Source organism: Petaurus breviceps, unplaced genomic scaffold (genome assembly GCF_028583685.1).
Source record: "Petaurus breviceps papuanus isolate PSGF00001 unplaced genomic scaffold, PetGlider_PUasm1.0 175, whole genome shotgun sequence".
NCBI classification, from domain to species: Eukaryota; Metazoa; Chordata; class Mammalia; order Diprotodontia; family Petauridae; genus Petaurus; species Petaurus breviceps.
Window position 1 is genome coordinate 45578739 of NW_027185764.1, and position 25248 is coordinate 45603986.

General features: G+C 37.1%; 1 long non-coding RNA gene across 2 annotated transcripts in view; it reads right to left on the reverse strand.

Annotated features, from left to right (window-relative positions):
* Positions 1–377: 377 nt before the first annotated feature.
* The window catches only part of LOC138159115 (uncharacterized), a 57025-nt gene continuing 32154 nt past the window's right edge, over positions 378–25248 (reverse strand). The window contains exons 3-4 of one of the 2 annotated variants that reach the window (XR_011167812.1): positions 2892–3097; positions 378–1354 (exon numbers count right to left, since the gene is read on the reverse strand). This is a non-coding gene — a long non-coding RNA (uncharacterized lncRNA). Of the gene's footprint in view, positions 3098–25248 lie in introns of both variants that reach the window. The other variant, XR_011167811.1, reaches the window with a different exon arrangement.

Consider the following 25248-nt stretch of genomic DNA (forward strand, 5'->3'; position numbering starts at 1 on the left):
GTCCTTTAGCAGGCATGAAACTTTATAAAAGGAAGAGAAGTCAGTGAACTCACATCTTTGAGAAATAGTTGCTGTAGTACCAGCAAACTTTGAGGACTGACTGTATGACTGTGGGAGTTTATTCTAGGAAGAACCAGTCCCAAATACTGTCTAGCTCTTAACTCCATTGGTGAAGAAGCCACGCTTCATTCAAAATATACTGTTGCTTTACCAACCACCCCAAGAATTTTCTTCCAGAAATCTTACTAGGATAGAGAGGAATAGGGCTTTGATGAGACATGGCCGTGTCCTTGAAAATTATTTGGAATTATGTTAGATTAGCAGCTATTCAGAAGACAAACTTTATTAAAAGCTTATTACATTTCAAGCAAGGTATTAAGTTCGGGGAATACAAAGAATTGCAAATAATCCTTCACTTTAAGGAACATACATTCTGATAGGGAGACAGCTATAAATAACTAGGTACAAAAAGATCTAGACAGAGATGGAAAGTAATCTAAGAGAGGAAAGCACTGGCAATTTGAGGAAACAGGAAAGGCCTCTTGGAGAGGGCAGGATTTGAAAATACTCAGAAATAGGAGGTGGATTGTCATGTTCAAGGAACAGCAATGTCAATGTCACTGGTTCACAGTGTACTCAGGGGAGAATAAGGTGTACAAAGGAGCCAGGTTATGAAGGGCTTTGAATGCCAAACAGAGGATTTTGTATTTGATCTGGAGGTGATAGGGAGATGTGGAGTTTATTGAATAGAGGGGTGACATGGTCACTTACTAAAGTACAAGTTCTCACACCAGGAGCTCCCTATACCCATGAAATTATAGGTTTACATAAATAAAAATGTGTGATGAGTTAATAGACCTGCTTTTTAAAAAAATTACTTTGCTTCTGTATGGCATTTTTTTTGTTTTCATAGTGAGTTCATTTTTTTTGGAAGTTTTGTCTTTAAGTTGAATTATTCTTTTTCACTAAGTGGTAATTGCTGAATGGTGTCTGTTTCATTTAAGCTGCCTACAGATGGCCCAGTTGTACAATGCAAGTTATTGAGATATATTGGGCCCTGCCTTTGAGAACCAAGTAGTTTAAGCCAGGAAGCGCTGATATCAACAGATATATTTGTTGTTGTTCATTCATTTCAGCCATATCTGACTCTTTGTGACCCCATTTGGGATTTTCTTGGTGAAGACATTGGAGTGCTTTGCCATTTCCTTCTCCCGCTCACTTTATAGGTGAGGAAACCGAGACAAACAGGGTGAAATGACTTTCTCAGAGTCACATAGTCTGAGGTCAGATTTGAACTCAGGAAGATGAGTCTTCCTGACTCCAGTCCCAGCACTCTGGTCACTGAGCCACCTACCTGCCCCAGAAGACAGATAAAGAAATAAACAAAATAATTGGACACATATTTGATAAATTTGTAAATTAAAGAACAGCCCTAGTACTATGAAACAAAGTAAAAAAAAATCAGACCTATCTCTCATGGTTAGTAGGGGGAATTCAGCCTCCACGAACCCACTCTTAGGATTTAACTCTAGTAAACTAACTTACCAAACCTTGTTTTTTGGTTCTCAAGTGCATTTTGGTCTTCCTTAGTCTTTTGACTACCCTGTTAATGGTTATGTTACTGGCTTAAACCTGGACATTCTGACTGGTCTTTTATTAACATCATTGATCAGTTCAGCAAAAAACATAGTATTAGAGATAACATTTCAGGGGAGCAATGTTATGAAACCAAAATCAGCTAGGTCACCTCCTGGCAGGGTTCCATCAGGGTGGAATTTTTAATTTAATTGTGTTATATCTGTACTTATTCGTGTTCTTTGGTTAACCCACTGATGAAGAATGAAACTCCCTTTACACTTTTGGAGACGATCTTTGTTATTTACTTCCCTCTATTCCCTTGCTCATTATGTGATGATGTACCCCCCTGAACTTGGGTAGACTATTCCCCAGATGTTAATGCATTATCCTTCCATGGATTTGTCCTTGAAAGCTTTCCGCTAAAAAAAGCTCTTGGTCTGCTGGCATAGCCTTGGAGAATGCAGGGTCACCTCCACACCATGTTGTTTGTGTATTTTCAAGTAGGAACAATCCAATTCATGCAGGAGTAAAGCCATAACCTCTACACAATGATGAAGTATTGGCGGAGGACTTCAGTGGAGTTGTAGAAAACAGAATTCATGTGTAATTCAGTCAGTTAGTTAGCAATTGCTGATGAATGTTCTCAGGTATAGATTAATTGTTAATAGGATATAATAAATAGAGAATGTGAATGGAGTTGTCCCAATATGATTTGAAATGACCACTTAATATTTTTAAAGGATTTCTCCAAAATGTTATTTACTATTTTTCAGTTCAGGATCTATGAGTAATCAGGGACCCTGCTTTTTGTGATAATGGGGATGTGGATCCAAAGCTACTTAAAATTACAATTTCTCCACTTTCTTCATACATATACTCCTGTACTCTCCTATTAATGCTTGCAATGCAAGTAACCCAAAATAGGACTTGCCATCATACCCTGTTATGCAACAACCTAGCCCCCTACATCCTCTTATGCTCCATTCTGTCAGAAACTCCTAACCCTGAAACTGGGTAAAAGGATTATTGTGCCAGATCAGCCTTGAGTCCCAGCAGCAGGGACCTTGTCAAATCAGTTTGCCCTGTCCCCTTACCCTGAAACCTATACAAACCGAGTCTTTGCTTCTTCTGGTGAGACTTCCCTGCTGGGGAACTCAATAAACCCTACTTGGTCCAGAATCTGTTTCTAGGGCAAGCTATTGTTCTTGGCACCGATAGGGCAATTTTGTCCTTTCTGTGTGGTCTGTGTTTTAGAGGTTGGACATTGCTCCCTCTCTTCCTTTGATTGCTTTCAGATATGAAGGAAGTCATACCAAAGGATGGAGAGAATGAACATAGTATAGCACTGATATCCAGGATATCCCAGGTCCCAGGGTGATATCTCAGGAATCTTGAACAGGACACTTTGTATGGATGGGCACTTTGTAGACTTGTAGACATTTCACTTGTATTTGTTATAGTTCCGACTCCAAGTAGATGCATGAACCCAGGAAGCATCCTATCTCCTTGAGGCCTCCATCTGATAAAAGGAGATATCAAAATCCATTTTCATTTTGTGGAACCAAATAATTTATAGGATGTTTTTAAAGTACTTTGCCATTATAAAACACTCCATAAATGTTTAATAATTAAAGAACAGTTCATCCTAGGCTATCAGTCAGAATCACTGAGGCTGTATTGAAATGCTTCCATGAATGAGATTTGGCAAAATCTAAAATTAGCTAGTCACTTCTTCAAAGGGTGGCAAGACACATCTGTTTTGCTCTTACTCTGAGGCGGGAAGTCCAAATTAAAATATCATTTTCTGATAATTTTTGTGGTCATTCTGACTGTCAAAATCCATGAAAAAGGAGAGATTCAGGAGGAAAGGAAACCCGTTTATGGTGAATCCTGTGGAAATGTCTAGGAAATGATCAAGTAGAGAGAAGCCCAGAGAGATGAAGAGAAGAAATCAGTCACAGTAGATTCAAAAGAACTCCCCTAATATTTCATGCATCTCTATTGCTGTTCCATCTGTCTCATGGCCAGGTTAGCTACCAATTGTTTTTAGCAATAGGAGATCATACAGATGTTTTATATACTACAAAGGAACTGTGATGTGTTGGTGGATGCATATTGATGATATCATAGCTCCTTGAAGAATTAAAGTAAAAATTATCTTCGTTCACAGTTACTTGTGAACTTGTCATCTGCATCTCCTTCAGCTTCCCAAACCACTCTGTCAGTGGTTCCCCCTGTGGTGCCCTCTTCTCATGGACTCATTAATTGAAAGCTGGAAAAGACTAGATGTCTTTTGCCTTTCTTTATGTTCTCGGTGCTTAGCACAATGTTTGGCACATAGCACTTGTTAAATGATTGTTGATTAACTGAATATACAAATACATGCATATACATACATGTATATATACAGAGATAGGCATTTATAAATATATGTTACATGCTAGATGCATGTATATATACAAGTATACACATACATGCTTATGTGTATACACAACACACATTTACAAATGTATATGGACATGCATGTACATTATACACATGTATACAATAACATATACATGCTATCATGCACATATTTATAAAAACATATCCATGTATGTATACATACACGTATGTAACACATATTCATGTATTCAGCTTATGTGCCAGGCTAAACAGTGGAGATTCGAAGAAGGGCAAAGTGCATTGCTTATATATGTACACATGATCTGCGCTCTCCCTTTGTCTTTCTTGTCTCCTTGAACCTCTTTCATCTCTTTGACCACTCTTATGATCTCATTGTGAATGCCCAGCAAGGAACCAACAGAGATCAACACACTCTCTACAATTTATAATCTTAGAGAGAAGTCTGGGGTTCTAAGAAGTTAACTGACTTGTCCAGGCTTCCAGAGCCAGTACATATTTGGGGGAGGGAGGACTTGAATTCAGGTTGTCCTAGCTGTTCATTCACAATGCCATATTGTATATCCAGTGAGAAGGTTGCTGCTAGTTTGTGGATGAGAGAACTGAGGATCTCAGAGGTTATTTGAATTCCCTCATGTTACTCAACTAGGAAATCTAAGATTAAGGGTTGGTGTTTAATAGTAGGGACAGAATTGTCCTAAAAGCCATTGTCAGTGGTATGTGTTCCAGATCTTAAAAAAAAATCCATCTATCATTTACCAAACCATCTTTTTTGGTGATATTTGCTTTCAAAAATTCAATTAATTATGAAGGAAGATGCTATCTACACATAGAGAAAGAACTGATAGATAGAAATATGTATAGAATGGTTTTACATACTTACACACATACATATATGTACATATGCATATAAAAATATATACACATTTGTGTCTAGTTGTGCCCATCTCTAGGATGGAGGGAGAGGAAAAAGGGAAAAAAAGAATTTTACCTAACTTTATTGTATGTTTAAAATGAATAGCAAGTTGTACATAATAGATTTCAGCTTCATGTGCAATCTTTTTTTAAAATTATACTATATTATGGAAATACTTATTTTATTCCACAAATTAAAAATAAAAAATAAATAAAAACTAAAAAATTCATCAAGATCAGTAGATCAAAATATATGGCTTATATACATTTCTAATTGTACTGATTGACTGAACAGGTAGAATAAGATTTTTTTTTTCCTGAGGGATTTGGAAATTTTACTTGGATGGTAATTTCTTACAACCATCAACTCAATTTGACTAATATTTCTGGTGTCTATCCTCTTCTTCCTAGTCTCACTATCAGCTTTATAGTAGCAATTCTCATTAACATAAACTTAGACTATTTCAATAACCTCCTAGACAGTAGCCCAAGTCCATTAGTTTCTTTGGTTGTACCTCCATCATTGCTGTTGTTTCAGTCGTGTTTGACTCTTCATGACCCCATTTGGGATTTTCTAGGCAGAGATGCTGGAGTGGTTTGCCATTTCCTTCTCCAGCTCATTTTATAGGTGAAGAAACTGAGGCAAACAAGGTCAAGTGACTTGCCCTGGGCCACGCAGCTAGTAAGTATCTGAGGCCTGATTGAATTTAGGAAGATGAGTCTTCCTAAAGACTGGGCTCCAGGCCCAGTGCTCTACCAGCTAGCTGCCCCTCCTTCATATCACTGCCAATTTAGGTTAATTTTTACTATGCACAGATTTGATCATACTGCCCTTCAGTTCAATAGTTTCCTACTGCCTCCTGAACAATGTTCAAACTCTTAAGCTTTTCATAGTCAAACACCCTCTTTCTAATTTTATCTTACAATAATCCTCACATGGTCTATTCTCCAGTCGTGTTTGACTACTTGCTGTCTTACACACATGTCTTGACCTTTTCTACTTCACTTCTTTCCTTTACTCTTCCCTGTGCTTGGAATGAACTAGCCTTGCCACATCTCTACCATTGAAATCTTACCCATGCTTCAAGTCATCCTTTGAATGACACTCCCTCCATGAAGCTTTCTGTAATTGCCCAGGGGCAAAATTTTTCCACCTCAAAAATCTTATAGCATTTGTACTTTTCTCATGCATTTCTTGGGGGCTTAGACCTTGAGTTGGATGGGACTCAGAAGTGATTTTTTTGCTTCATTTTATAAACATGGAAAACTGAGACCTGGAAATTCAGTCCCGCAAATTGTAATAAATATCACTGATGGGATTTGAACCCAGAACCAGGACTCTTTCCATTGTTCCATTTTATATTGTGGTTATTTTTGTATGTGTCTATTTTTACCTTGTAGCTAGTGAGTTGAATGAGGGCAGAGCCAGTTATCTCTACTATGTATCTCCCTTTTCATGAGGCATCATGCCCTAAACATAGGACTTTAACAAATGTTTGTGGAATTGAGTTGAACTGAAATAGCCACTTCCATGTGTTAATTTTTTTTAATGAAACAATCTTTATTCTTTTTTTTTTTTTGCTTTTTTGATGGCACTTGGGCTTAAGTGACTTGCCCAAGGCCACATGGCTAGTTTTTTGTGTTAAGTGTGAGGCCAAATTTGACCTCAGGTCCTCTTGACTCCAGGGCGGGTGCTCTATTCACTGCGCCACCTAGTTGCCCCATTTTTTTGTTTCTGTTTACATTATTTTAGCCGTTTTTTTTTTGCCTTTTGGAGGGCAATTGGGGTTAAAAAACTTGTCCAAGCTTACGCGGTTAGTTTTTTTTTTTTTGTATGGGTGTTAAGTGTCTGAAGCCTGAACTGAACCTGCGTCCTCCTGACTCTGGGGCCGGCACTTTACTCACTGCTCTACCTAGCCTCCCCTAATTTTTTTTTTTTTTGCTCCTGAAGGAGTTGATCCTTTCCTAATAGAACTCCAGGGTGCTACTACTGTTGGTGGCCTCTGGTTGAAATCTCCTCTTTGAGCCCTTTGACCCTCACTTATAGGGAAAAGATAGCATATAAACTGAAGATTCCAGTTGAAACCAAGTAGTTGGCAATAGAGAGGTAGGGAATGGCTGAGATTCTAGAAAACCTACATGAAGGGGGAGAGGGCAGGAACAGTGTAAAGTTGTGATGCAGTTTCAAAGAACAGATACAGAAGAAAACAACATTCAGCAAACTAGAAGACAGCAGTGGTCTATAATATTACTGACGTAAGTTGTTCTTCCATACATATGCCCTCTATGTATTCAATCTTTTTCACTGTTGGGGTGAGTGTATGTATGTTTACATATTTCCTTAGAGTGTATTGAAGGTATATGAAGCAATGTCTTTGTGTGTGTGTGTGTGTATATGTATAAAATAAATATGTATATTTGTGTAATAAATGTGTATGTGTATTCACACATATGTGACTTTCATTAAATGTCTTTAGTTTAAATGAATTGTCCCCTCAGGTTGACCCATAAAAGTAAAATTATAAGTAGGGGCTTTTGAACTATGATTTTAGCAGATGTGAACCTGTGGGAACCTAGAGCAGTTTTTATGGGTAGGGATCCTGAATAAAAGGGAATGTCCTAGATACTGGGGTGGACTAAATCACTCAAAGGTCCATTCTAGTTCAAATAGTCTATGACCATGACATTTATATGTCTTAATACAGAGGCCTTCAGTATGGTAATGAGAATTTGTTTGGCCCCGTAATTTACAATCCTTTTGGGGGATGGAGTTATTGTGTCCCACACTGTGCTGCTTATTATTATTTTTTGTGATCTGTTTACTATTTTAAAATATTCCAACTAGGATTTTCTCTTTTTTTAATTGAGTAAACCTGGGAATTTGGTGGAGGCAATGATTCATGGCTTTCAAACTCTACTTGTGTTTATGCTGAAACTAAAAGGACATGGACACATTGTAGTTTCTTGAAGTTAATTTTCCTTCTTCTACTCTTAGTTTTATAGAAACAACCAACTCTATCATTTTCTTTCCCTTCCAGAAAGTCATTTATCTTTGTGCCAAAGTGTACCAGAGAAGAATCCAAATTAGAGGAAAAACGAGTGCACATTTTTGGGGTTTGAATTGGGAACTTCCCTCGAGAAGGAGATGAGTTGTGAGCAAGGGTCATTTGTGTTCAATGACTTACCAGAAGGTGGTTTAAGGAAATGAAGTACTTAAGTGGTAAGACAAAGGTCAAACACAAGCAATGCCTTCGCTTGTAGAACGTACATCATGGAGCGTGACTCCCCAGCAGCGCACTGTGGCAGTCCTTGGGGAATGAGAAGGAGCATCCTTAGCTTGTGCCTGTGACTTATTACTGTGACATGACACTATTACATTTTGGTTTTTAGCATTTTTAAAGAGTAGGTAATAGTTATGAGAGATGAAGAACTCAGAATTAAGTACTGTAGTTATACACAGAAGGGTAATTTGGGTTTGATGTATTGGCCTGGGCCTGTTAACTAATAATACAAATTTTTAAGTAGCATCTCACCAGTATGAAAAAGAGGTAGCATCATTATTAATGTCTAAACTATAGTGTGTTTCACACAGGATTATGGTAAAGGTCAGGCCATGTTTCTCTGAATTAAAAGCTATTCTGAGCTATAGCATTCCTAATCAACTCAGACCTAAAGGTGCATAGCTCAGTTATAATGAGGCACAATGAATTTAAATAAACTGCAAGATACTGTATAGTGATTTATAAATGCACTGTGGTATCCTTTTAACTCATTAGCAATGAATGATACTATGTGTTCGCAACTGTTTTTTGCTGTATGACTATTTTTTAATCACAATATTTCTTAGTAAAAGTGCCTTGTGTTCCTATTTCTTTCCTCTATGTGGAATGTAAATGGTAGTGGGTGTGCCTAGCTTATTCCCAAACCTGGGTCATAGCAGAAAGAAACTGACAAACAGCCACTCAAATAACTTTCATAAATTAACTATTTGTAATGGTATCTCATATTTTTACAGCTCCTAGATGTAGAAACGCCATGAAAATTATGAACAAAAAAATGAAGGTTATCACTGAGTCTGTTTCAGAATTACACTGCAAACATAGCCACTTGGAAGAATTTTTCAATAAACCATTGGACATAATTCAGAATTTATTGGGAAAGAAAAGCAATGTACCAAGAATTGGGTAGAATATGTCTTTTAAAATATTTCAGCGGGCAAAGCCAGAAGGCTTCACACTCAAGATCACTCCATTTTCTCCTCTATTCTTTCTCTGTTTTAACACAATAAGCATATATACACACAAACATACACCGTATATATGTGTATCTCTATACACATATGTATACACACATGTATGCACATATATGTCTATATGTGGGTATAGACATATTTTTACATATATTTTCCGATGAAAGGTGTAACCCAAATCTCGGTGATATGTCTTTCAATGATGTAACTAAAGTGTCTGTGTCCACAACATCTGTTGTGATTTCAGTCCTACTTTCTATTGTCATCTTTCTATGCCTGAGTTCAAAGAACATTTTAAAAAATGAAAACCCAGTTAAATGTGAGTAGAGAGAATCAGAATTTATAAATCATAGATGTAAGAGGATCTTGCATAGGATCATAGATGTAAGAGATCTTAAAGACCATTAAGTCTAATTCCCTTCTTTTATAAATGAAGGAATTAAAGAACAGAGATTGAAGTGGCATGTCCAGGACCATATATCCAATAAGTATCTGAGGCATAATTGAAACCCTGGTCTTTAGGACTCATTGAAGCCCAAGATCCTACCTTTTCCTCATAAAGTGGTTGGCCTGATTGAGCCATTTAATGCATCTGTCTGTCTCACCCTCAGCAAAGCTTGCCAATGCTATCGTCAGAGATCTTATGCCTTAGAACTATTACTCAGTAGGGGTGGGTAGGTGGTGTAGTGAATAGAGCACCGGCCTTGGAATCAGAAGGACCTGAGTTCAAATCCAGCCTCAGACACTTAACACAAAACTAGCCATGTGACCTTGGGCAAGTCACTTAACCCCAATTGCTCTGTCTTCCCCCCTATAAAAAAAGCAAAAAAAAAAAAAAAAGAACTACCACTCAGTAGTAGGTCAGACAAAGTACTGTTTTTCTTGGATGATATAAAATATCCCAAAATTCTCAGTATAATTTTGAGCTATACTAGTTTAACCTGTATTAATTTATGAGACATTCTCTATTACTTAGACTTCTGTAATGGTTTTACTAGTCCAATGTTTAGGTCTGTCTAAACAATGCCTATATATTGGGGGCAAGGATATCTTGAGGTCCTGGAGGGAGATTCCTCAGGATTTACTTTAGAGGTAGCCCTGTATTTTATTTAAATTAAATTTTATGTTTATTTTAATTTACATCATTCATTTCCACATGATTTTGAGTTACAAATTTTCTTCCTATCTTTCCCCTACCCAGCACCCCAAAATTCAATGAGAGCAAGGTTGACCCATTCCCATTTGCCTTCCTGTTCTTCCCCTCCATTGTAAGTTTTCCCTTGCCTCTTCTATATGAGATAATTTACTCCATTCTGTCTCTCCCCATCTCCTCTCATTATATTCCTCTCTCACCTCTCAATTTCACCTTTTAAGTATCATCCCTTCCTATTCAATTGGTCCTGTGCCCTCTGTCTATATATACCTGTACACATATATACAAACACTCACATATGTATTCATATACCCATATACCCTCATATATATATATATATATATATATATATGCACATTTATATTCCCTCCAACTATTTTCATACTGAGAAAAGTTTTATAAGTTATGATTATTGTTTTTGCATGTAGGAATGTAAATAGCTCAAGTTTCATAAGTTCCTTATGATTTCTTTTCCCTGTTTACCTTCTCATGCTTCTCTTGCTTCTTGTATCTGAATGTCAAATTTTCTATTCAACTCTGTTTTTTTCATCAAGAATGCTTGAATGTCCTCTATTTCATTGAATGACCACATTTCTCCCTGAAACATGATACTCAGTTTTGCTGGGTAGGTGATTCTTGGTTTTAATTTCAGCTCCTTTGACCTCTGAAATATCGTATTCTAAGCTCTTCAATCTCTCAGTGTAGAAGCTGCCAGATCCTGTGTTATCCTGATTGCATTTCCACAATATTCAAATAGTTTCTTCTTGGCTACTTGTAATATTTTCTCCTTGATCTGGGAACTCCAGAACCTGGCTATAATATTCATAGGATTTTTCTTTTTGGGATTTCTTAAAAGATGTAATCAGTGGATTCTTTCAACATCTATTTTGCCCTCTGGTTCTAAAACATCAGGGCAATTTTCTTTGAGAATTTCTTGAAGGATGATTTCTAGGTTCTTTTTTTTTTTGATAATGGCTTTCAGGTAGTCCAATAATTTTTAAATTATCTCTCTTGGATCTGTTTTATAGGACAGTGGTTTGTCTAATGAGATATTTCATATTATCTTCTAGTTTTTCATTTGTTTGGATCTGTTTAATAGCATCTTTATTTCTCATAAAGTCACTAGCTTCCATTTGCTCCAATCTAATTCTGAAGGAATGATTCTCTTCAGTGAGCTTTTGAAACTCTTTTTGCATCTGGAAAATTTGGCTTTTTAAGACTTTCTTCTCCTCATTGGCTTTTTGAGATTCTTTTGCCATTTGAGTGAGTCTATTTTTTAAGGTGTTATTTTCTTTAGTCAGGTTGTTGACTCTCTTTTCATGATTTCCTTGCATCATCATTCTCATTTCCCTTCCCAATTTTTCCTCCACTTTTCTTATTTGGTTTTCAAAATCTTTCTTAAGCTACTCTATGACCTGTAACCAATTTATATTTTCTTGGAAGCTTTTGGTCCAGAAGTTCTGACTTTGTTGTCTTCCTCCTGTTATGTGCTTTGATCCTTTTTGTCCCCCAAAATAGGCATCTAAGGTTTGACTGCTCTGCTTGCTTTGCTTCCTTTGCTTGCTCATGTTTCTGCTCAATTACTTGACTTTTGAGCTTTTTGCCACAGTAGAAGTCTGCTTTCAGAGAGGAGAGCTTTGTCCCAAAGTGCTCGGGTTTTTGTAGCTGCCAGAGCTATTAGTTGGGTGCCCTCTCTGAATCCTCCACATGCTCTGGCACCTGGTCACACACCCCAGGACCTTTACTCTAGACTCCACCCTAGTCCAGATCCAAGCAGGTTAAAGCAAGGGTGATTATTCCTCAGAATGGTCTCTTGGTCCTCCTACAATCTGCAGGCCAGGAGCTCTGAAGCAGCCGCACTGTGGTGGCTGCCATGCCTCAGCCGCTTCTCCCTCCAGGGGCAGAGGCTAGACTGCACTCCCAGACACCCTGTTCCCAAAGTCCACACTGATCTTTCACTTTGTCTTTGGCATTTATGGATTGATAATTCTGGAAACTGACACAGCTGCTGATGATCTACTCTCCCAAAGTCCCTCTAGCCACAGCTGGTTGAGGCCACCCTGAGGGTAAAACCATAGGCTCAGGCATGGCTGGGCTCTGTTCCCAGCATGCTCCAATTGACCCTTTCTGTCTGCCTGCCAGTCTGCCTTCAGTAGGAGACATGTTTCTCTCTGTCACTTTGTGGGTTCTGTAGCTCTAAAGTTTGTTTAGAGTCATATGTTATAGGCATGTGAGGTTGTTATGGGGGAAGCCCACAGAGTTTTCCTCCTTCTATGCCACCATCTTGGCTCTGCTCCCCCCAGCCCCATATTTTATGAGGACTTTATTATTAATGAACCTGAGTTCCTTCTACCTTGCCTTAGTTCCTCCTAATTGAAGATCAAATCTTGACTGTCCCCTTAGATCTATGCTAGAGTGAGAATGAGGACTAAATGAAATATCTCTATTGTTTTTATAATTTAAATATCCAGAAAAATAATGTCATCCTATACATTTGAATGACATTTCATCACTATACAAGTATCATGCATTCCATTTAAATTCCATAAATAACCATAAGTACTCCTTCTCTTTTGGATTGCTATTATCATGATGCTTTTTGAGCCATGTTCTAGGGAGTTGTTTATGATGTAGTAGAAAAAGGAATCAGTAGGTCAGAGTTTGAATTCCAGCTTTGATTTTAGACAAATCATTCTATCTCCCTGCAGCTCAGTCAATGGGGACAATACAGTAAAATAATACTTGTACTCTTTAAAAGATTATTGTGTGGCTCAAAATAGATCATGTCTACAGTATGCTTTGTAAACTCTGAACCACTGTATAAATGGCAGCTATTAAAATCATTGCTGTAATTAAACAGAAATTCTTCCTTTCTGAAAATCACTGGAGGCATGAGAGGTAACCATAATCTACTCATATTTGTTTGAGTATTTCCAGAAGGTCGTGTCAACTCTTTTTCTGCCTCCCTCCCCTTCTGTGCTATTTGTGTGGCCTCATTCTGCTATTTTCACACTGATCAATGAAACATTAATAAATGTTTGTTGAATTGAATTGAATTGAACTGGGAGACAAACCTATGTTAAATGGTACATAGCCATATTCCCAAAGGGCATATTTGTCTTGAATGTGTTAATTGTAGGTGATGACATAGTTCTGTCACAGATTTCCAAGATTAGTGACTCTAAGGGAAAGGAAGATTCCTTTTCCCTTCCCTTTTCTGCTCTTCCTACAATACCATTACTTTTTAGGTATCTTAGACTAGTGGTTGTGTATACTAACTTTAATGCTTTTTATGGTAAATTAATCTAGTATAGGTAGATATCTATATCTATCTGTCTATCATCTATCTATCTATCTATCTATCTATCTATCTATCTATCTATCTATCTATCTATCTATCTATCTATCTATCTATCTATCTATCTCTTACTGCTCTCATGTGAGAAAGATTCATTTTATGTCTAACCTAATTTTATATTGCTTCAGTGTTTTCCTATTTTCTCTTGTGCTGAGTGTGTTGTCTTCAGTAGAGGGTTTTGACCAGGTCCTATCATGACCTCCAGTAAGACCTGATTGATGTACATAGATGTAGAATGAAGAAGTACCCCAAGGATGGTGGGCACACTAAGAATTTGGGTAGGTGGGCACAGGAAAAATATTTTGAAGGGTTGACAATTTTCAGAAAAATAAGGTTGAAAAGAGGGGTATGAGAGAGTCCAGATACATACCCAATTAATTAGACAACCAACATTTAAGTGCCTACTATATATAATGCACTGTGCTAAGAGCTGGGGAATTGAAGACAGGTAAAAGACAGTCCCTGCTCTTAGGGAGTTCACAGTCTAATTGGGGAGGCAACACACAAACAACCATGTATAAATAAGATATATATGGGAAAAAATGAAGGTAATCTCAGAGGGAAGGAATTAAGGTTAAAGAGGACTGGGAAAGACTTTTTGTAGAAAGTGGAACTTTAGCTGAGACTTGATGGAAGCCAGATTGTCACAAAGTCACATAGGACTCTGTTTTCATAACATGCATGTTGACAAAGCATCCACCTTTTGGAAATAAAAGCAATGTCAGGGAGGTGGGGGGGGGGGATCAGGGGATCATTCCTCTCCTGACTAGTGGGACTTGGAATAAGCTTTTCTTGTAGGGAATCAGAGAGAAACCTGGCCTGAGGACATTGTGTGCAGACTTCAACTTCTATTGGGTCCACTGGTTCATCATTTATCCTTCATTTCTGTATCCTTTCATGCTCATTAGTAAAGGTATTAGCACTACTGTAGTCTGAATGTGTTCATTCTTAGTTGAATCCAGAATTGAGGCCCTCCAGGGCTAATGCGGCTATGTTTAATGGGTATATTTTTGTGCTTAAAACATATGACTCGTGTCAATGGGAAATTGCCTGAGATTACATGTCCAAATGCAGTGGGACTCCTAAACTCTGAAACATCCTCTTGGAATCCCCCTCTATTATAGTTTACATCAAATAGCTTGTAGTCTAAGTAGTGCCACAAACACGTGTCTATCTGTAGAGCTGTGGGGACCTAAGAGGAGAGAATTTGCTTGCTCTCCAGAAAAAGGATAAGTTTAGCTTGACTGAATGGTAGTAATTCCATCTACCCACTCTTGCATTAAGTGATTATCCTACTGGAAGTCAGTGATCTGCTTTGAAGTGCCTAGCTTCAAAAGACTCACCACATGAGGTCTATTCACATAAGCCAGGGTTCCTCTAAATAGAAAAACATCCTCTGCATCTCACTCTTAATTTCTTGCAGTTGATGAAATGTCTTTGAGCATCAATAGGATTTGGAGATTACCATAATTTCTCCTCAGATGCACAACTGGGAGGGCAGGCGCTTGAAGGCTCAAGTGTGGAGTTTTATATTCCCTTTAAATTGGGGAAGACTAGTCCTGGAAAATTGCTCTTAGGATTTTCTGGTTGCTTTGGTAGTCCTATCATAATGTGAGCTCAGATTCTAGACAACAATTCACTGAGATTTTGAAAGTGACGTGGAAATATCAAAGGATCTTTTAATCCCTTTTTACTACAGAACAAGATATATATTAGATATTTATGTACATATGTATATATAATATATATGCATATAATATCTATATAATATAATCCAAATTTTATCTATACTACATATTTTTTATTGTTAGTTATTTATAATTTTTTGACATTGGAATGCTGTATAATTTTCCAGTTGGTGATTTAATGCTTAATTCTGAAGTCAGGCATAATTTCCAGTGACTTTTTCAATTGATCCAAAAGTAGAGAAGGTCATATGAAATACTGGACTTTATCAATGTTTCTATACAGGTCACTCAGTCCAACTTCCTGTTACACATAATCCCTTGGCTTTATTCCTTACTTCTAAAACATTATCACCATAAAAAATTTCTTTCAAAATTTTTTTATTGCAGTGAAAATAGAAGAATTGAGCAAAATTCAAGTTAACAAAGGACATAAAACCATGCATTTTAAGACTAGAAGATTATTTAGCAGAAGAAAAAAAAAGACTAAATATATATATATAATATAATTGTTTGAAATATTCACATTTTCAAATAAATGTTTTTTGGGAGGAAGGGTTTGGATTCTGTAATCTACCTTCTCTCCAACTTACTGTCTTTGAACAGTGGTGTCAAACTTAAATAGAAACAGATCTGGGGAGGGGGGTGCATATTGACTGAGAAAACCACAAACTAACATTATCTACATTGTATTATATTTCATTTATTGATATGTATTTATTATGTATGTATATTTATTTAGTTAGAACAATTGCATTTTAAATGTGGTTTGGGTTGCATTTGGGAGTTTTACCTGTCCTTGCTGCTGGAGAGCTCCAAGTTTTGACACCTCTGCCTTAGAAAATCATTTGGGGTACTCAGAGGTTGGAAAGAGGAAGCCCTGGAAAGTGGATAAGATAAGCAGAGTTGGGAATTCTTTATAAGACAAAAGGAGGGGAAAGAGAAAATAGTCTACCAACCACAGTCCTCTAGCTACCCAGCACCTGAACCTTCAGTCCTCTATCCTCAGCTAGTGTCTAAGTTCCTGATTGCCTTCATTGCATATATAAATTTTTTTTAAAAAAGCAATTGGGGTTAAGTAACTTGCCCAAGGTTACACGGCCAGTTTTTGTGTGTGGGTGTTAAGTATCTGAGGTCGGAAGTGATCCTGGGTCCTCCCGACTCCGGGGCCAGCACTCTTACTCACTGCACCACCTAGCTGCCCCGCATATATAAAATTTTTGCACTGTCCACATTTAACATCTCACTCTAAGACAAAGCCCTAGTGGCCCTATCCTGATTTTGGTTGTGGAGTTTAGTATGCACAAGACTCTGATAGATCTGAGGATAAAATACAAAAATAATGATGTTTTCTCAAGGAACTTTTGTTCATTGGGCTAGGATAGAAGGAAGGAATGCAAAGCATACTAAGGTAAGTAAATTAAAAAGTAACAGAATAACTAGAAAATATATATCTAGTTATAAAGTGAATTTTATGTTAAGGAAAATATTGAGGAAATCCTGGAACTTGTACGGGTGTGTGGGGGAAGTGGATAACATTTGGGTGAGGTTAAATAAAGACAGAAATAGAAATGATATTGTAATGAGTATTTATTACAGACTATCTGAAAAGAAGAAGTTAGATGTGAAGTTTCAGAAACAGATCAAAAGTTTGACACAAAGGCATGATATTGTAATGATAGAGGAAATGCCCAACTGATACTAAAGTCAAAGACAGAACAATTTATATACTCATAACTTGACTTGATGTTAATTTTATAGAATCATAGAATTTCTGGGCCAGAATGAACCTCAGAAGCCTCCCAATTCTAAATGAGAATTTCCTCTCTACAACTTATTAAACAACTAATTAGTTAATTATTTTAGACTGGGACCTGTTATCCTTCCCAGGAAGGCAAGTTCTGTCTTTGAAGTATAAGGAAATGGAAGGAAGCGCTAGAACTAGTCACCGATTCAACCCAACACTCATCGACATGGAAGCTTCAATCTACTCTTCTCCTTTAGGCAGCCTGGTTACCCTTGCTTCCTTCCTTCACTTCCTTTGGCTTACCATATTGGTGCTAAACTTTGTGCAGACAGCAGATTGACTTAAAAGCCCTCTTCTATTCAAAATTCCTGAACGCAAATAATCTTCCAGCCTCAATTTCCCCCAGTAGTGGGGATTGTAGACCAGAGCCAATGCATCTACCTCTTCACAATATATCAATTAAGAGGTTACTGTGCCCTTTCCCAAAGATCCCATGGGTTGGGTGAGGGAGAGAACTATCCCTAAATATTACTACCTGCCCACTCCCAGTAGTTTGTTCATATACATGGACCATTATGAATAATAATAATAACAATACTTAGTATTTATATAGCACTTTAAGGTTTATAAAGAAGTTTACAAAAATTATCTTTTTATTCTTACAACAATACTGAGAGGTGGGAGCTATTATTATCCCCATATATAGATGAGGAAACTGAGACTTAGAGAGGTTAAATGACTTGCCCAGGATCATACAGCTAATAAATGTTTGAGACAGGAGTTGAACTCAGGTTTTCTTGACTTACGTCTAGTACTCTATCTACTATACCATTTAAAGACTGAATATTCGCTTCACTTTTACAGATGTATGGTGCTTGATTTCTTTATTTTGCTTTTCTGTTACCTTCCTGCAATCACCATGGCTTAAGCTGAATGATGATTTTGACTCAGGGTATGAGGCAGAGCTTAATATTTCCTCCTTTAGCTTGACTCATGTGCCACACCCCCACACAGTTTGTGATATTTCTCTATTAGACAGCATCTCTTTCCTCAATCCCTGCCAAAGAAGTTAAATACCGTTTCCCCCCCTCCCCCCAAACTTCCTTCTTGAATTTGTTTATATTTTCTCCTCAGGAAGACATGACACTAACGCTAAAGGCTATTAATCATCCTGACAAAGGTGTGTCTCTGTGTGTGTAACTTAAAACGAATGGTGCTCTCACTGGAGGGGATGAATGACAATAGGCAATAGGAGGGGGCTGGTAACTGATAGAAACTGGGGAGAAAATAATGGAAAGGACAATTAGAGAGGGCAAGAGGAGTAGTGATGCAGTGAGGGAAGAAGAGGACAACTTTAGAGAGTAGCCTTAAAAGATCAGAGATCATTGTCTTGTTAACTAGATTGAGAAACTGCTGTATATGTGATTGTACTAGGAAGCTATGATGAATGACAGGATATTGGGGAGGGGTTGCTAGAAGGAAAGAGAGACAGAAACAGAGGCAGATGCAGAGGCAGAAGGACAGAAACAGAGAGAGATTGACAGGCAGATGTAGAAGGAGAATTCTACCTTTATTCTCTTTGAATTGCAGGGAGCAGTGGACCAAGCTAGTATTTGACTCATTTGAGTTGGGAGGAGGCAGAGAGAGAAATCTTTGCTATTAGATCTGTCATATTCAGAAATGGAAGTAACTCTGGAAGTTTGGCATGCCTGTTGAGACTAATAGCTACTTATTCAAAGGCCTGTCTTTACTTTCCTCCTTATTTAAGAAAAATTTTCTTCTGCAATCTTGTGAACTGTGTACTTGCCAATGTATACTAAGAATACTGGGGTGTTCTAAGCATCCCTCTTCCCTTAGTCTTGAAGAGGGGGTCATATCTAAGGGAATACTGTTGCATGTACCTGGACTATTTGTGTCATACCTTCTGGACATACATTTGTTCATATGTTGTTGTTTTTATGCATGTAATTGTGTTTATTTTATTATTATTATTATTTATAGCACAAATTCACAGTAAAGTGAATATGCTAGCGCAAATGTTTAAATAAACTCCACCTTGATGCCAATTCAGTTCTGATTCATCTATGGAGGATTTCTTTTCAGAGTTTTCCTTGGCCATGCCAAGTCTGGAAGATTCCCAGAGATAAGGTCCATCCAAAATACTAAGGACATGCAGGAGATTCTGGAGATGTTTAGCGTGAGACCCTGGTTGTCACTTACAAAATGATGCCATTTTATAAGAGATTTCTGAAGCAATCATGGAACCAACCTGATCTCCCAGAGAGTCACTGTATGGGAGATAACTAGTGCTTCTTGTAGACTAGAAACAAGTCCAAATTGAACCATTTTAAGGCAATAGCTGAGTAGATATGGAGTATAATCTGAAAGTTATCATGCCCCCAAATACCGCTCCAATCCAAGTGACAAAAGTTTAGTATGGGATAATAGATTGGGAAAGAGATGGAAAAAAACTCAGAGGCCATCTAATCCAACTCTCATTTTACAGAGGAACAAATTGAGGTTTTTTGTGCCTGGCACATAGTAAGTTCTTAATAATTGTTTATTGAACTGGATTAAGTGATATGCCCAAGGTCACAAAGGTGATAAGCAATGGAGGCTGGATTTGAACATAGGTCCCTCTTACTCCAGTACCAGTACTCTTTCCATTGTACTTTAATGTTTCCTATTCTGCCATTAGAAATTAAATTTTTTGAAATTTTAAATTGCCCTTTCCTTGGGTAATCTTTTTTTTTAAATGCTGATACTGTTCAAAGGCATAACAAAATCATTAGTACTTTTACATCAATTCTTTCAGCAAATCATTTTTCTCTGTGACAAGTGGAACCCAGGGCAGTCTAGGACCAGATACTTGAGAGAAGACATTAGAAAGAGGGTCAAAATCATGGGAAAGAACATTTAAATAAGAGTTTGAGAGCACTGAAGACAAATTTCATTTGATTCACAATTTTGCTTAATACTAGGCATTTCACAATCAGTCACGTGCTACATAATAAATCATGTTATAGCATCTTATGTTTACAAAGTGCTTTATATAAACTACCCCCTTTGATTCTTATAATAAAGTTGTGAAGCAAGGAGTATAAATATCCCCAATTAACAGATGAAGAAAATGAGTTTCAGGGAAGTTCAATAATTTACTCAAGGTCATATCATTAGTAAATGAAAGATCTGGAACTCCAAATCATGTCTTTGAATTCCATTTCTAAAAAACCACATGACTTTGTTCTGGATCTAGATGTGTTGTCATTTGTATCAGTCCCCCTACTCAGTAAACTCCAGTGACTATTGCCCCCAGGAGCAAATACGAAGTGCTTTGTTTGACATTAAAAGCTCTTTAAAACCTTGCCCCCTCCTACATTTCCAGTCTTTTTATACCTTACTCCTTGATATGTCATCTTCAATAAGGTAATACGGTCATCCTGGGTGTTCCACAAACCAGACCCTTCATATTGGGGTCCTGGGCATTTTCTCTTGACTGTTTCCTGTTCCTGGAATGCTCTCCCTCCTCCATTCTTACTGCTGACCTCCCTAGCTTGTTTAAATCCCCACTAAAATGCCACTTTCTCCAGGAAGCCTTCCTCAATCTGTCTTAATTCTAGTTCTTAATTCTAATTCTCTGTTAATTATTTCCCATCTATCCTGTATATAGGTTGCTTTGTATACATGTAAGTTGTCTCTCCTTGAGGATAAGGACTGTTTTTTTTGTCTCTTTTTGTGTCCTTGGGTCTTACAGGAACTTAATAAATGTTTATTGTCTGATTGAATTTCCAGAAATGTCAAGGATAAAGTACCACTCAGATAATCAATCAATAAACATTTATTAAGCACCTCTTCAGCTAGATATTTGTTCAATTGTGTGTAGCTTTTTGGTTTTTATATGGCCAAATGTGTGATTCCTAAGGCTCTAAAGAAGAGAATGTATGTATATTATAACAACAACAGTGTGGTGTAGTGAAAGGAGCCCATGAACTTTTGTATGGGGGTGTGGGGAGGGCTGTGTTTGGGTGTCTGCTCAGAAGTGTCTATAATGTCATTACAAAATGTAAGAAAGAACCTATTTCCTCTAGATCAGGAATTAGAGGACATGGGTTAAAAAAAAAAGTGAACCAAGCCCTTCTCTAACACTACCTGAGTGATTGTCAGCAAATTGCACAGTGATTTAAGCTTCAGTTTCCTCCTCACTAAAATGAAGAGCTTGGACAAGGTAATGAGATGAGAGGTGACATGTTGTAATGGATAGAAAGACAAAAGATTTGGGTTCAAATCCTTACTCAGATGCGCATTGACAGTAGGACCTCAGGCACATCACTTAATGTTTCCCTGTCCTAAGCAGTTCTTTAAGAATGTAAATTACAGAGGAGTCTAACTGAATTAGAAAAGTAAGTTCCTCATACCAGGGAAATCACTTAGAAAGTCCCTTTAGAATAGTGGATGTCTTCATTCCCTACCAGTTTTAAATCCTGACTTTAGATATCGAAACTTTCTCTTTCCAAAGCCTAGGTATAGGATGCTTTCTTTCTGTCCCCTTTACTCACTTTATTTTTTCCTCTCACCTTCCTATCTTCCCATCTTCATGGTAAAAAAGAAAAGGAACAATCTCTTTACAATAATAAAAGATTACTTTATGTGGAACCTGATGAAATGCAGATATGTTTGATAATGCAGAAAGCAACATCCAAATGTTAGTTATTGTGATTGTCATCATTATTACATTGCCATATACCGTATTGTTGCCATATGGTGTTGCCAACACCAGTGGTTCTACTGAATGTGTTTTTTTTTTACCCCCATCCATTAACATAACTTGTTCAGAAAGTTTGGACATAACTTGGATTTCTCCATCTTTTCATTTGCATGTTGTGAGGTTTCCACTAGGAAATATGTTGTCACACCCATTGTCTACTTTTCCAATCACATTCTCTAAATGTTGGTTCAGGAATGAATGTTTGTTTGCAAATGTGTGTGTTCTGCACTTTGTGTTTGTCATTGACGCCACCAGGGGGGATAAAAAAAAAAAAGCAAAACCTAGAAATGCAGATTATAATGAGCAATTCATTTTTTTTAAATATGCAGGTTAGATGAGGAGCAAGATTTTAGCTTAACTTAATTTTGAGGATAAAAGGAGTTGACAATTTCCATTCGCCAACATGTATATTAAACAGAAAAAGATTAACACCCATGAGAAGTCCTTCCTTCAAGGATATACTTTCAGCATTTGTTTACAACATTCTGCTTGCTTTGTTCAGGAGGTGGCTTAATATATCATTTGGTTCTACATGTTTCTTTCTCCAGATATTTCTTTTACTGTCAGATGCTGCCATGTCCATTCAAATCTAAAATTGTCTGAAACTATCTAAGTCACAACAAATCTGCTGTGCGCATAAAATCTTTATGGAGAGCTGTGAGGGTTCCAAGGCACATGCATAATAGAAATTCAATATCACTTCATTTGAGTATAGGCTGCACTCCCAATTGCTGCATTTCATGGAGTCCCACAAATTGTGCTATGAAAAGAATGATTACGACAGAAACACAGCCCATGTATGGGAAGGAGCCTGGGTAAAGTATTCCACAGGCAACTGTGGGCATTGCCTGGGAGGAGGAGGCAGTCTATGAATTTACCTGTTTCTCATGCCTATCAGAAGATCTGACTCCTAATAACACCCTGTATTTTGTTGGTTACGGAGGCTTAGAGACCTGAAGTGGAAATGTGCACACATGGTCATAATTTTGAGAATTTGAAATTCCCTTCTTTCTATTTGTACTGCCAGGGATCAATAGTAAAAGATGTGGGAAGTTAATGGGCCAAATATTGGATAAATCAATTCTTCATGCTGAAAATATTTCGAATGATTGTGATTATTTATGATAAACATGAAGCCAGAATGAGCAAAGGTTGGGCATAGGTGTGTTTATGAACATGCACAAGTGTGAATTGGTTTCTGTAAAGAGTTAAGAAGAAATTAGATTCTGTTAGATCAAATTCCAAGGAATTTTTCAAAATTTCCCCCTTTCCAGGATTTCATCATAACAAACATTGCTTACACTTAGATCAAAATATCCAACAATAATTTAAACGCTAATCAATGCTTTACTTTTCTTCTCTAAAAATAAAGAAAATTTCAAGGATAAAACAGAAAGTAAGATGGCCTGAATCATTTCCTAATATTTCTACCTTCTCCAAAATAAATCAGTGGTTACTATATATTTTTTTTCTCTCCCAAAGGAAATAGAATCTTAAAAAATCATTAGGGGGCTCTAATATTCTTGATCTCCAGGAGAATCCAAAAACCAGAGAGTAGGGACTTGGAATCTGCAGCTGTCGGCAAATGAATTGTAGTCACTATGGCAAGTTGCTGCTACTACCTCTCCCCATTTTTCCTGAATAAAGCAGATTCAGCCAACTTTTAAAGATTCTTACCAGGACAGCATGTCTCTCTTATTTTCCTTGCCAATGGTGGCAGAATAGCCAGGTCTGAATCATGAATAACTATTGCCTTTATATTCCTCATTGGGAAATGTCGTGGACTCCAATTAATTAGAGTAAGTGGCTATTACATGGGTAAGGACTAGGTAAACACAAGCAAAAGAAATAGAACCTGGTTGTAATGAAGTATGAATAGTAACTCTGGCCCAACAAAGCACCATGACTCTGAGCTATTGTGTGGAACTTGAAAATATTTTTCTTGTGAATTTTTTATATAATGGTAAAAAGATTTCTTTTGCACCTCTCTCTAACCCCATTAGCTTTCTAGCACACATTCTCATAGGTAAAACAAATGACCAAAGGCACCTCTATTTATTTTTTAAAGCAGCAGTTAAGATAATTTAGACAAGAGACCTATATATTACAGTTCATCTAAAACAAGGCTTAATTTTAAGCATATCCTTAACGCAGTGGATCATAGTATCCTAGGTTTCTGTTTTTAAGGGATGAATATCTTATTTTGACAGAAGAGAAAACTTAGACCTGGAGAGTAAAAGCAACTTGCTCTAGATAGTGCAGATTCTAGAGAGGTTTGAACCAGTTACTCTAACTCCAAATTCTACTTACTTTCTTCTATATCACAGAGCCTATGGCCCTTTGCTGATTTGGTGGCAATTGTGAAGTCATATAAAGTTGGGCAGAAGGTATTATTAAACTCATAGTAGTCAGGCTTTTAAACAAAGTCTTGATAGCCATGTTTGGAGTCAAGAAGACATCTTCCAGAGTTCAAATCTGGCCTCAGACACTTATTAACTGCCTTAATTCCTAATGTGTAAAACGAGCTGGATAAGGAAATGCCAAACCATTCCAATATCTTTGTCAAGGAAACCCAAAATGGGGTCATAAAGAGTCAGAAGCAACTGAAATGACTGAACAATAACAAAATACAATGTATGATCTTAATTTTTTTTTTGTAATCACCCTTGTCTCTCACTACAAAACTATCATTATACGAGGTCAGGAACTGTGCCTTCTCTAAACTTTGTATCTCCTCCTCCACATCACACAAAGATGATGACTGAACTGTTCAATGAGCTGATGACAGTGAACTGTATACACCAAATCCCATTCCTGTTTACATTCTTACTATAAGTACAACCCAAAGAAATAAAGAAGTTGTAACTAAATAGGGGTGTGTACTATCAGATTTTTTAAGTCTTTCAAAGTTGTCTGTAAACATTGTAAAGTTGTTGTTATTATATAGAGTTCTCTCGGTTTTGCTGACTTCACTTTGCATCAGTTCATACAAATCTTCCCAGGTTTTTCTGAAACTATTCCCTTCACCATTTCTTATAGCTTTGTAGTACTGCATCTCATCCATATGACATAATTTATTTCACCATTCCCAAATTGGTAAGCACTTCTTTAGTTTTCAGTCCTCTGCTACCCACAAAAAGAGCTGCTATAAGTATTTTTGTGCATTGACATCTTTTCCCCATTTCTTTGATTTTCATGTTATAGGACTAGTAGTAATATTACTGGGTTAAAGGCTGTGCAAAATTTACTAATTTTTGCTTTCTAAAATGGCAAGACCCATTCACAATGTTACCAAAAGAGCATTAATGTACTTGTATTCCCAAAACCCCTCCAGCATTTGTCATTTTCCATTTTTTTTGTCACTACCAATCTGTTGAGTGTGAGGTAGGAACTCA